Source organism: Chaetomium fimeti, assembly GCF_033439085.1.
Source record: "Chaetomium fimeti strain CBS 168.71 chromosome Unknown B0H64scaffold_1, whole genome shotgun sequence".
Taxonomy (NCBI): domain Eukaryota; kingdom Fungi; phylum Ascomycota; class Sordariomycetes; order Sordariales; family Chaetomiaceae; genus Chaetomium; species Chaetomium fimeti.
Genome location: NW_026944329.1, coordinates 2,965,383 through 2,978,582, shown reverse-complemented (window position 1 = coordinate 2,978,582; position 13,200 = coordinate 2,965,383).

Sequence of the window (13,200 nt, the reverse complement as noted above, 5' to 3'; positions counted from 1 at the left end):
GCTCCCGCAGGCATGTTGTGGGACACCCAACGCACTCACGAGGGCAGGCTGAGGGTTAAACCCAAGGCAGCCTGGCCCCGACGCTGTATGGCGGGCGTAGGAGTCAACGAATGCCGAAGCGCAGACTGCCTACCACACGCCGACGAGAAAATCTGGGGATACATGGAACAGCAATCCCAGAGGAAGCCACACCAGAGGACGAGAGCGTCCCGAAGGAACGAGAGGCGCCCAGTTGAGGCATGGGCGGCCCAATGGCTCCAAGAACACCAGACGATTGACGCCGCAAGCCAAGGTGCGGACAGGGACGCCTTGAAACACCACGAGAGCTTGGGAAACGGCTCAGGGCCCTCCGAGGGGCCCGGAAATCTTTAACTCCACAACAACGAAGACAGGCTGCGCAGTACAGGAAGAACTGGCGCAAGCAGAAGCCTTACAACGACCTCCCAGCAGACGAACACGAAGTAGCTGCTGTACGAAGCACCAAGCCAGACAACAGGCTCTGGATCACAGCGCGATGGGGGAAGATCGAAGCCCTCGCGTTAGTGGATGGAGGAGCGCAGATGGATCTCATCTCGCCCGCATTTGTGAATCAACTCAGAATCCCATGGAGGATCAAGAAGCAACCACACGTCGTCAAAGGACCATTCGACACGCAATGGGTACGACGAGAAACAGAACCACTCGACATCGAGGTGGAAGGGAAAACCACCCAAGTGGTATTCGACATCGTGAACATGGGGCCAAAGAAAGACATGATTCTCGGACGCCCATGGCATGAGGAATACGACCCAGACATCAGTTGGAAGGGAGATGGCCATCTGCGACCGCGGGAACAGCGGGAGCATCCGACCAACTCGATGGGAGAACGCGCAGAACAGGAGCCACGGGAGAGCAGCGGGTCAGAACGAACCCCCTCTACGGGCCCACCGCAGGAAGCAGCCAGTGCAGAACCACGCACTCTGGAGTCCGGAAGAAGCGGCACACGACGAAAGAAGCAGACACGGGAGGAACGAACCATCGCCGTCGTCTCAGTCGACGAGCACGGAATGCTCAAACACGAACAATGGGTCAATCAGCTCGAAGCGGCAAGCATCGAGCTGGCAGCAGAAGAAGTCAGGGAACTCGAAGCAGCAAGCATCGAACCTGGGAACAACAAGTTCGCGTACTACGAGGGTACGGCGAAGAACGCGAAGACGGGGCAGATCCCAGACGACTACAAGGGGCACCCGGCGTTCACGGCAAAACATCTTGCAGGGCTACCAGACCACGGACCTTGGGACCACGAGATCAGACTCAAGGAAGGAGCCCAGTTGAAGTTTTTTAAGGTGTACCACACCAACGAGAAGCAAGATGCAGAGTTGAGGAGCTATCTCGAAAAGAACCTCGAGATAGGACACATCAGACCATCGACGTCTCCGGCGGGCTACCCAGTCCTCTTCGTCCCAAAGAAGGATGGAAGGCTCAGGATGTGTGTGGACTACCGGCAGTTGAACAACGAGACGGTGAAGAACCGCTACCCACTGCCACTGATCTCAAGGCTTCGAGATCAGCTGTCAGGAGCACAACACTTCACACGACTCGACCTTCCGACAGCGTACGCCCACATCCGCATCAAGGAAGGAGACGAATGGAAGACGGCTTTTCGGACACCCTACGGACACTACGAGTACCTCGTCATGCCGTTTGGGTTGACCAACGCACCAGCGACGTTTCAAGCCGCTATCGACCACGCAATTCGACATTGCCTCGATAAATTCGCAGTCTGTTACTTGGATGACATTCTCATCTACTCCAAGACACTCGAAGAACACAAGAAACACGTGCGGCAGGTGCTGGACGCACTGCACGAGCACAAATTGTCAGTCAACAAGGACAAGAGCGAGTTTCATGTCAAGAAGACAGTGTTTCTGGGTTACGAAATCTCCCCGGGATGGGTCAAGATCGAACCCGAGAAACTGGAAGCTGTTAAGACGTGGCCGACACCGACGAACGCCACGGAGGTCAGAGGATTTATCGGATTCGCCAACTTCGTCAGAATGTTCATCAAGAATTTTGGCGACTTCGCGAGACCTCTGCACGAACTTACCAAAAAGGATGCCACGTTCCAGTGGAAGCGGGAGCACGAGCAGGCTTTCCAGCGGATCCGCGATGCGATCATCGCCGACCCGGTGCTCATGCTGCCCGATCCAAGTACGCCTTTCGAAGTCGAGGCTGATGCTTCGGACTTCGCGATCGGAGGACAACTTGGTCAGAGGGACGAGGACGGCAAGCTTCATCCAGTTGCGTTCTTCTCCAAGAAACTCGAAGGGCCAAGGCTTAACTACCCGATCCACGACAAGGAGCTTCTCGCAATCATTGAAGCATTCCAGGAATGGAGACCATACCTCAGCGGCACGACACACGAAGTCCAGGTGTACACGGACCACAAGAACTTACGGTACTTCACCACCACCAAGGTGCTGAACGGACGACAAACTCGGTGGGCAGAATTTCTGTCCGAATTCAACTTCACGATCCACTACAAGAAAGGCTCAGAAAACGCACGAGCGGATGCCTTGAGTAGGAGAGCGGATCACCACGACAACACGTCTGAAGCCTCACCACCATTGCTACATCAACAGACAGACGGATCGCTACGGCACGCTTCCCAACCGACTGAAGACTACGAGATCGCAGCACTTCAGCAGCAGTCGGAAGATCCCGAAGCCAGGCCTCTGCAGCCGTTTGTAGAATGTTGTGCGACCTTCAGAGAACAAAGATTGGAACAAGACTTCCAAGGAATCATCGCGGACGACGAACGCGATGCATGGCAAGAAGAGCCAGAATCCAAGATCGCGGGATTGCGACTTGAAGGAACGAGACTCTGGTACCACGACAAGGCCTATGTCAGGCTGGGTGACCAAAAGGAGCTCATTCGAAAGATCCACGAGTCGAGACTCGGAGGACACATGGGAATCAGCAAGACAATTGCGAAAGTCAAGCAGAACTACGACTTCCCAGGAATCAAGCAGACAGCAGAAGGGGTCCGGGCGGAATGCGACCTCTGCAAGCGGAGCAAGCCAGGACGACACAAGCCGTACGGGCTACTACAGCCATTGCCAGTTGCAGAACGACCATGGAGTTCGGTGACGATGGACTTCATCACCAAACTACCAGCCTCCAAGGACTCAGTAACGGGAGTAGAATACGACAGCATCCTCACGATGGTGGACAGACTCACCAAGTGGAGTTACTTCCTCCCTTACAAGGAGACATGGTCAGCAGAACAACTCGCAGATGTGATCTACCGCAACATCACCTCGGTCCACGGCTGGCCGGAGGAATGGATCACGGACAGAGACACCAAGTTCGCATCAAAGTTTTGGCAGGCTCTGATGACGAGACTGGGTACGAAAAGTAAGCTCTCAACCGCTTACCACCCACAGACGGACGGACAGACGGAACGACTCAACCAGGTTGTCGAACAATACCTACGGTTGTACGTCAATTTCCAGCAGGATGACTGGGTCGAGCTGTTGCCAACGGCACAACTCGCCTACAACACCACCGTCACGGAGACCACGAAGGTCACACCATTCTTCGCGAATTACGGCTACGAAGCAGATTTGCGACAAGGGCCCGAGGTTTCGGTGCCCAGAGCGGCAGTCAAAGCCGACAAAATGAGCTCGCTGCACGCGATGCTCAAGGAAGAACTCGAATTCGTACGAACACGGATGAAGAAGTTCTACGACAGAAACAGGCTCGAGGGACCTCGCCTAGAAGAGGGGGGCAAAGTTTACCTCATTTCTCGAAATCTTCGCACGAAGCGACCAAGCAGGAAGCTCGACTTTCGCAAAGTCGGACCATTCAAGATCGACAAGAAAATTTCCGAGAACAACTACGCACTCGCGTTACCCTCGACAATGCGACTACGGACCAACGTTTTCCACATCTCGCTTCTGGAACCAGCGCCCAAGGGCGCACGACTCGACAAGGACGTCGAGGCAGAAGACGAAGAGGAGGAGTGGGACGTTGAGGAAGTCCTAGATTCACGCATCACGAAAGGACAGTTGGAGTACTTGGTTAAGTGGCTGGACTTTGGCCCAGAAGACAATTCATGGCAACCAGCTACGAATCTCAACTGCCCCGAGAAGCTTCAGGAGTTCCACCAGAGGAACCCTGACCGGCCACAGGAAACACCAAAGAAGGATCGACCCCGGCGAGCCAATCGTCGAAGGAGGGCCTAGAGGACAATCAGTCAGAGGACGATATCAAGGAGAGGACGACAGACTCTTGGGCCCCAGACGAATCGGCAGGCTGCGGGGCAAGAGTGGCCAATGCCTCTTCCCGCTCCTGGTCCTCGATGATGCGCTCCTCACGGGCGGCCGCCTTGTGAAAGCGCTCCGACAGAACAAGACGCTGAGTCCGAAGGCGCGCTAACTTAGAAGCGGCCTGGAGGATCACGGCGTTCGCCTCTGCTTCCTCCTTGTCCAGTTTCTCTTTCTGACGGCGAAAGGAGGCGGATAAGGTGCGCGTGAGACCATGGACGTCGCAATCGGGACGACCAAGCTCAAGGCAATTGTTGCACTTGACGGAACGATCCAAGGCTCGGCAGTCTTTAAGATCGTTGGCCTCGCAATAAGAACAAGGAAGCATGTCGATGCCAAAGAACGAGATGTCGCGAGCAAGGTCCTTGCGGCGTTGGGTACTGGAGGAATCACGTTTCGAGCTCTTAACCACTCGGTTAGACATGGTGGGCAACGAGGGACGAGGGGAATACTCACTAAGGGAAGAATGAACCAGCGTTGCCGGAGAGAAGAGAAGTAGCGGGTTAGGCCGCCGAGACGTCAGCCACGGAGAGGGGGCATCGTGTCACGGCCACTGAGCTGGAAGCACAGGAGTGGGGCGCGGGGCGCCCCGGACCAATCATTAACATGACCAAGGAGCAGTGTGCTCAGTGCGCTCAGCGACTGAGCAGGGGGAGCAGTGTGCTCAGTGTGCTCAGCGACTGAGCAGGGTGAGCAGTGTGCTCAGTGTGCTCAGCAACTGAGCAGACTAAGCACCCAGAAATTAGATAGTATATAGTCACTCGTTCTGGAGAGCTCTGGGAGTTCTCCAGTTAGCAATCACAACTACAGTTCGCTACAAGCTCGAGAGCCTACTGTTGAGACAAGTCTTTGTTGTGCACCCTTTGGCTGCACCGAACCTAAGCACCCTTGAGAGAATACCTTCGACCGATACTGAACCCTAACAGGACGGGTCCAGAGACAGGTTCGTCACACTAGGATCGGGTTCGGCTATACTTAAAAGGCTCCTTACTAAGCTTTATAATATTATTATCTATTTTAGAGCTTTAAGGCTCTATTCTATAATAACTATCCTTCTTTCTAAAAAATCTATTTTTAGATTTAGCTTTATAAAGTAAAATTAATATAGTTTATAACTATTTTCTATTACTTCTTTCTATAGAGTTACTGGCTGTTTAGAGGTAATTACTTTCTTTTTCTAACTATATATTTTCCTATAAATATCCTCTTTTCTCTCTTAATTATAAAATTTTCTTTCTTTCTTAACCTTTAATCTCTTATATTAGTTATAGTTTACCTCTCTTCTTATAACTATATTACTATATTATTTCTCTTTATTTATTATATATTTATTATTTTATATACTTATTATAGATATCCCTTACCTTTATCTACTATATATATATTATATATATAATATTCTAAAGCTAGTAGATAAAGATAATAGTTTATTACTATCTATTTAGTATAAGTTTAGCTAAACTTTATTATTTAAATATATATAGTATATTAAATATAAAGATATTAGATATATTATAGTTTATATTAATATAAATAATTAAAGGCTGATTAACTAATAACTTATAGGTAGCTAATACTATAATCGGCGATATTATAGATATATTAAAATATATTAAGGCTGGTTATATAATATATACTAAGGAAGCCGAGGAATTATTAGATAAGAATAGAAGTAGCTCCGATTTAGATAGAATTTACTATATTTTCTCTCTAGCTATATATATTAAGGTTGCTTATATAGTAAACTAGCTAGTTACTACCTTTAAGTCCGTTAAAGCTATTTATCGTTATTAGTATAGTATTTTAAATAAGAAAAAGCCTATTTCTATAAGTTATTTATCTATATTTCGCTTATAATATTATACTAATCTATTATTTAAGAGGTAAGCTATAACTATAATTATCTATTTAAGTCCTATACTAGTCTTACTATTACTTTATTTCTATATCTAACTTCTTTATATAAGGAGAGAGGTACTAAAGTATATAGTTTATACTAGAAAATCTAGGATAATTCACTAATATTTCTATAGAACTTTAACAACTATTTATATAATTAGAAATTTATAATTATATATTATCTTTACTATAGTAATAATAGGTTTCTTACTTAGAATATAGTAAAGGTTCGGTATATTTCTACTATCTATAAGGCTCTAACTAAGGAATGGAATAATAAGTCTATAGAGGAGTATATAGAAGAGTATTAGAGAGCGGTAATAAATAGCTCTATTACTTATTAGAGAGTATTTTAGTAGTATTATAAGGATAGTTAGCCTATTTCCTCTATTTAGAGAAAACCCTTTAGAGTAATAAATAACTTTTATATTTATCTTATTATATACTATCTATTTATATAAGATTCGGTAGTGATTTACCTTTATATTACTATTTTAACGCTTCTTCTACTTTATTAAACCCTAGAGTTCAGATTACTAGTGCTGTGGCCATCTGGGGGGCTCTACAGTACTATAATTGAATTTGTATAGCCTGTAGCTATATACTGGTATTTTGGTTGCAGCGGTACGATTACTGGGTGGATAGTTATCTTAGTTTGAAGAAGGTTGGTTCTTCTTTTCACTAAGTGCTGGTTTCTCCCGAATCGAGCTACCCTGTACCTACCCTGCACCTGGGTTTCCCAAGCGAGCTACCCTACACCCGGTTGTTCCCAACCGGCCTACCCTGCACCTCTTGGCATCCCAAGCAACCTACCCTATACCGGTGGTTGGCTCCTAAGCGGCCTACCCTATACCGCTTGGCCCTAACCGGCCTACCCTATACCGGTTTTTAAAGTAGTAATATAAATAGGCCTGGGCACTTCTAGGTATAGCTGCGAGCAGGTGAGCCTATTTTTAGTTAAACCTATATAAATGAGTTTTGTAGGATTTAGTTTTTTACTACTAAGACTGCTAGGCTGAATTCGGTACTATACCCTAGTTGGTAGGTATATAAGAAGGAAGTAGTAAATCCAACTCTAGTAGTTAAGATAGTAAATATAGAGGTATTTCTAAAACAATAGTAGTCTATCTACTAAATTAACTATTGTTATAGGGCCTAGGCCCTGTAATTACTGTTGGTCGTTAAGTAATAGTACTATATATTGCTTTTCTAAAGTATATGTTGAACCCTAGAGTTCAGATTACTAGTGCTGTGGCCATCTGGGGGGCTCTACAGTACTGTAATTGAATTCGTATGGCCTGTAGCTATATACTGGTATCTTGGTTGTGGCGGTACGATTACTGGGTGGCTAGCTATCTTAGTTTGAAGAAGGTTGGTTCTTCTTTTCACTAAGTGTTAGTTTCTCCCGAATCGAGCTACCCTGCACCTACCCTGCACCTGGGTTTCCCAAGCGAGCTACCCTGCACCCGGTTGTTCCCAACCGGCCTACCCTGCACCTCTTGGCATCCCAAGCGACCTACCCTGCACCGGTGGTTGGCTCCCAAGCGGCCTACCCTGCACCGCTTGGCCCCAACCGGCCTACCCTACACCGGTTTTTAAGGTAGTAGTGCAAGTGGGCCCGGGCACTTCTGGGTGCGGCTGCGAGCAGGTGAGCCCATTTTTAGTCAAACCTATACAAATGAGTTTTGCGGGATTCAGTTTTTTACCACTAAGACCGCTGGGCCGAATTCGGCACTGTGCCCCGGTCGGTGGGTATATGAGAAGGAAGTAGTAAATCCAACTCCAGTGGTTAAGATAGCAAATATAGAGGCATTCCCAAAACAATAGTGGTCTACCTACTAAATTAACCACTGTTATAGGGCCTAGGCCCTGTAATTACTGCTGGTAGCTAAGCAATAGTACTGTGCATTGCTTCCCCAAAGTGCATTGTAAGCCCTGTTAGTGTGTGCACTACAGGGCCTCACCCACCTAAATCTAATTAGTATATTATAAGCCTTGTTAGTGTGTGTACTATAGGGCCTTACCTACCTAAATCTTAATAGGTTATGAGCCTGGAAAAGTATTATTTCTAGCTGTAGGTTTATAAATTGCCCTGTAATTTAGAGCCTTTGAACGCTATAAGCTTAGCCTGTTTCTACTACTTATAGCTTAGAATCTCTGAATTCTTCGTTTCTCCAAGCTAGAAACTACTATAGGAACTTCGACCTATAGTATAGACCTCCTAGTATAAGGTCGTCAACTATACTAGATAGCTAACAGTTAATATAGAGCTTCTAGGGGCCTATATTTTAACTTTTCCAATAAAGCCTAAAACGTTGGTTTTCTCAAAGAGATAGAAAAATCTAGCTTAACTTCGAAAGCTAGGGGTTATTATACCTACTGAAGGTACTATATTTATAGGCCTTCCTAATAGCCTAATTAACTATATTAGTTCTACCGATTCTAGTAGATAGGTAAAATATAGTATCTTAAGGTACTAACTACTACTATAACTAGTAGTTGTAGTTAAACTATATAAAACAAGGACCTCTAAGAGCCGCACTAAGTAGAACTTAAGGCCCTAATAACCTACTATAAGGTTATTGGTCTAGGTAACTAGACTACTACTATAAGAGCAAATAGTAGTTACACTATATTAAGGCTAGTAGTATGTAAAAGTTTACTGTGGTTATAGTATAGAATATAACCCGGTATTTTATACCATTGAAGTTCTAGACCTATATAGTAGTATAGGCCCTATAACTACAGCGAAGGTAGTAATAGGATAGTACTTACTAGCCTACGGTAATTGGTATAGCCGCTGTAGCCTATAGGCCTGTATAGAGGTACTATGGTATAGCCTGGGGGTGCTAGGAGCCCCTAAGCCCAAATAGAGGAGTTGCAAACCCGATTAGAGGCCTAGGCTACCCAAATGGCACAACTATATACTACTATAGCTACGTTAATGGATAGTTTATAATAGTTTACTATTTAATAATAATAACGGCCCTAGATGCCTACCGAATAGTAGCTTATAGAAGCTATTACTTCTAAAGTAGAAAATAGAGTAAAGGCCGCTTTATAGGCCTAATAGGCCTGTAATACTAGCTAGAGCCCTCTAGAGCTACTAGTAGTACTACCTTATACGGTACTACTGCTAAATATAGTACCTCTAAGCCCTGCCCTATAACCTATTATACTATAAGATAATTCAAATAGTAGGTTAGTAAAAGAACTGTTAAGAAAGGTATACGATTTCCCTGAAAATCTACGCCTTATAGGGCCAGATAACTTCGATATCTGGAAATAGGGCCTAAATATTATGTTTAGGGCTATCGGTATACCTACCTTTCCTTCTAACCTAGAGGGATTTATAGAGGGTAGCAACTAAACGTTGGCTCTACTTTTAATGCTATTACAGAATAGTATAGGCCCTGGACTATAGGCTGCTATAGCCTGGTAAACAGACCCTGTAACAGCCTATAGGCTTCTAATACTATGGTATTCACACTCTACTGGAATTTAACAGGACTAACTATATAGGAAGTTCTATAAGTTGGATTTTAGTAAATTTAGTAGTTTTTTAGCGGATTTCAACGCTGAATTTTCCAACTTAGCTAGCCGGCTAACCTTAAACAAGGTTGAAATACAGCCTATAGACTAAGTGAACCACTACTTAAAGGCTATAGAAAAAGCCTTCCTACAGTAGGCTGAACAGCAACGTAGTTAAATGCAGGCCCTGAGGACAGTTAGCTAAGGTATTGAAAACCTGAATTTAAGCTTCTTAATAGCCAACCTTCTAGAAGAGTATAGAATTCCAGCCTCTACTACCAATAAAGGTATAGCTAATAGGGCCTATAGCGAAAATAAGGGTGTTAAAGGCCCCTATAAAGGCCCTAAAAAACAGGGGAAAAAGGGTCTTTAAAGCCAATAAAATACCAACAGTAGTAGTGGGAATAGTGGTTAAAACGGCTAAAAGAAGAAGAAGAAGAAGGGTTAGAGTTCAAATTCCAGTTCAAACTATAGTACCTAGCCCGATTCCTTTACCTATATTATAGAGGTATATAATATCACTATAGGGCATTATAGTAATAGTAGCGAAGATAGTAGTTCTGAATCCGATTTAGATACTAAAGAACTACCTTCTTTCTTCAATACTACCTACTAGGCCTTAAAGTCTACTACTAAACTAACTAGTAGGAAATCTTCGAAGCTAGCCTGTAAAGATTACTATAGCTACTAGGTTACCTCTAATACTCTACTCTATAATACTAGTTCTACAGACTATATTATAAATAATAGGAAATGGTTTACCAGTTTTACTAAAAATACTAGTTAAATACCACCTATTTATATAGGTAGTAGCCCTATAAAACCCAAAGGTATTAGAACTACAAAGTTTAAAGTACTAGTCTAGAAGAGTCCCCTAAAATACTTAGAGTTAGTCCTTAATAAGGCCCTCTATATACCCTCTATAGATATTAATCTATTTAGTAGGATCCGGTACTATAAGGCCAGAGGCTATTTGGACCGGGAAACGTTGAAAGGCCCTACAGAGTCTACCATTGCAGCTCTAGACTTCCAGAGATCGGGCTTCTTCCTTCAAATTGAAGGTCACCTTCAGCTAAGGCTCCATCTTACTAGCTATATTAATATAGTTGGTATAGGGTATAGCCTAGCCCAAACCACTAAAGATTTAGTAGTTAAACTATCTTCTAAAACCCAATCTTAGAAGGATAGTTATACTAGGTACGATAACAACGAACCTAGTAGTGTAGAGCTAGATAGTAGGGGTACTATCGGCTCTTCAGGGCCATTAAGCCCTGAATCTTAGGGTATACCCTGGAGGAATAGGCCCTATAATTCTAACGAAGGATCTATAGGCCTGGGTACCCCTAGGAATATAGGGTTATAGGATCTACCCTAGGGCTTTATAGTAGAGGAATGGCCCCGTATATAAATAGAGCCCTAGGATAACGAATCTTAGGGCCTTCTAGAGGAGGACTTGCCCCGTATATAGAGGGGGCCCTAGGATGGAAGTAGTGGAACTACTACTATAGTGCCTGGTTCTTAGGCCTATAAAGATCTACTTATAGTAGCTAAACAGTGGCATATTCGGCTAGGGCACCTTAGCCTATGCCTACTAAAGAAAACTATTAAAAATACTAGTAGTATCCCTAATTTAGACCCTATAAGGGAGGTTGATTTTCGATGTATAGTCTATTCTAAGGCTAAAGTAACTAGGAGGATAGACTGGAAGTTAATTCCAGATCCCCCGGCTGTTTTAGATATAATAGAGGGGGATATAGTAAAAATCAAGCTAATTCTATATAATCGGCTTCCTGTAGCCCTATTTCTAATAGATCGAAAATCGCGATTCCGGTGGGTAATTTTAATGCCAAACAAAGAGGGTCCTACTGTTTTTAACGCAATTAAAGGCCTATTTCGTAGTTTAAAAAACAAGTAGGGAAAATACCTAAGAAAATTCCATTTCGATAGTAGCACTGAAATTAATACCTATTTACAGGCCTGGTTAACCTGTAAGGGCATCGATATTTCTACCTCTAGCCCCTATACCTACAAACAGAACGGTCTAATTGAACGATCTATTCAGGTAGTTTTAGATAGGCTTAGATCTACAGTGGTTCTATTACAGTTACCGCAGTACCTCTGGTGCTATATACTATCTAGTATAGTAGATCTCGTTAATTCTACAGCGGTAACTAATAAAGACCTTATACCCTACCAGGCCTTCTTCGATAAATTAGAGCCTGATATTACCTATATACCCGACTTAGGGTAGTATAAGGCTATAGGTTCTAGAATAGAACTATTTATACCGAATAAAAAGAGGCCTAAGTCCCTGAAACTACAGGCTCGTACAGAGCCTAGTAGGCTTTTAGCAGCACTAGGAAATAAGACCTGCCTAGTTTAGATACCTACTAGAAGAGCTATAGTAAAATCGCCGTTTATTAAAATAGTTAACGAAAATAATACTATTCTATAAATACTACAGTACCCTCGGAGACCTTCTCTATAGGTGGTTATAAAGAGGATAGTATAGTTCGAAAGAGGGATAATATAGTAGATATAGAGGAAAATCCTACCTCTGAATCTACTAGTAGGCTTTACAAACCTACTGATCTTGTAGAGGATCTATTATCTACTACTATAGTATCGAAAAATTTCGAACCCTCTATACCTACTACTAATATAGATTAATCTAAATCTATAGGTAATAGGGCTAGGCTAAATAGCGAGCCTAATAGACCTACTATAGTATCTAATCTATAAGATCCTATAATGGCCGAATCTATACTACCCCCTCCAGTAAACCCGCTATCTAATATAGATATCGATATTGATTATAATATCGATCCTGAGGATAGAATGTAGCTGAATAGTTTTATCAGTTCAACTATATATTATCTTTCCAGTTGTTATAAGGCCTCGAAAGGCACTGCCTCAGAGCCCCAAACATTAAAACAGGTCTATAAATCTTAAGATAAAGACCGCTGGTTAGAGGCTATATATAGTAAATTCGATCAACTAGTTAAGTAGGAAACCTTTAAGTTCCTACTCTATAAAGACCTCCCAAAAGCCTGCAAACCGTTAACTAGCTGGTTAGTCCTTAAGGTAAAGAAAAACAAGGATAACCAAATTGTTAAATATAAGGCTAGATTAGTAGTTAAAGGATTTCAACAAATCGAAGGTTTAGATTTTAACGAAACCTTTACCTCTACTACTATACTACCTTTGTAGCGTGTCCTACTGGCTATAGCAGCTATAGAGGACTGGGAAATCGAACAAATCGATTTTATAGAGGTATTTTTAAATGGGGAATTAGAAGAAGAAAACTATATATAAATTCCAGACGGTTTTATAGACTATGCTTATAGGGCTTTAAAATCTACTAAGGCTTTACTAAGGAAGTAAGGATATAACCCTAAGGAGGACTAAGTTATACTTCTTTCTAAGGCCCTATACGGCCTAAAATAGAGTTCTAGACTGTAGT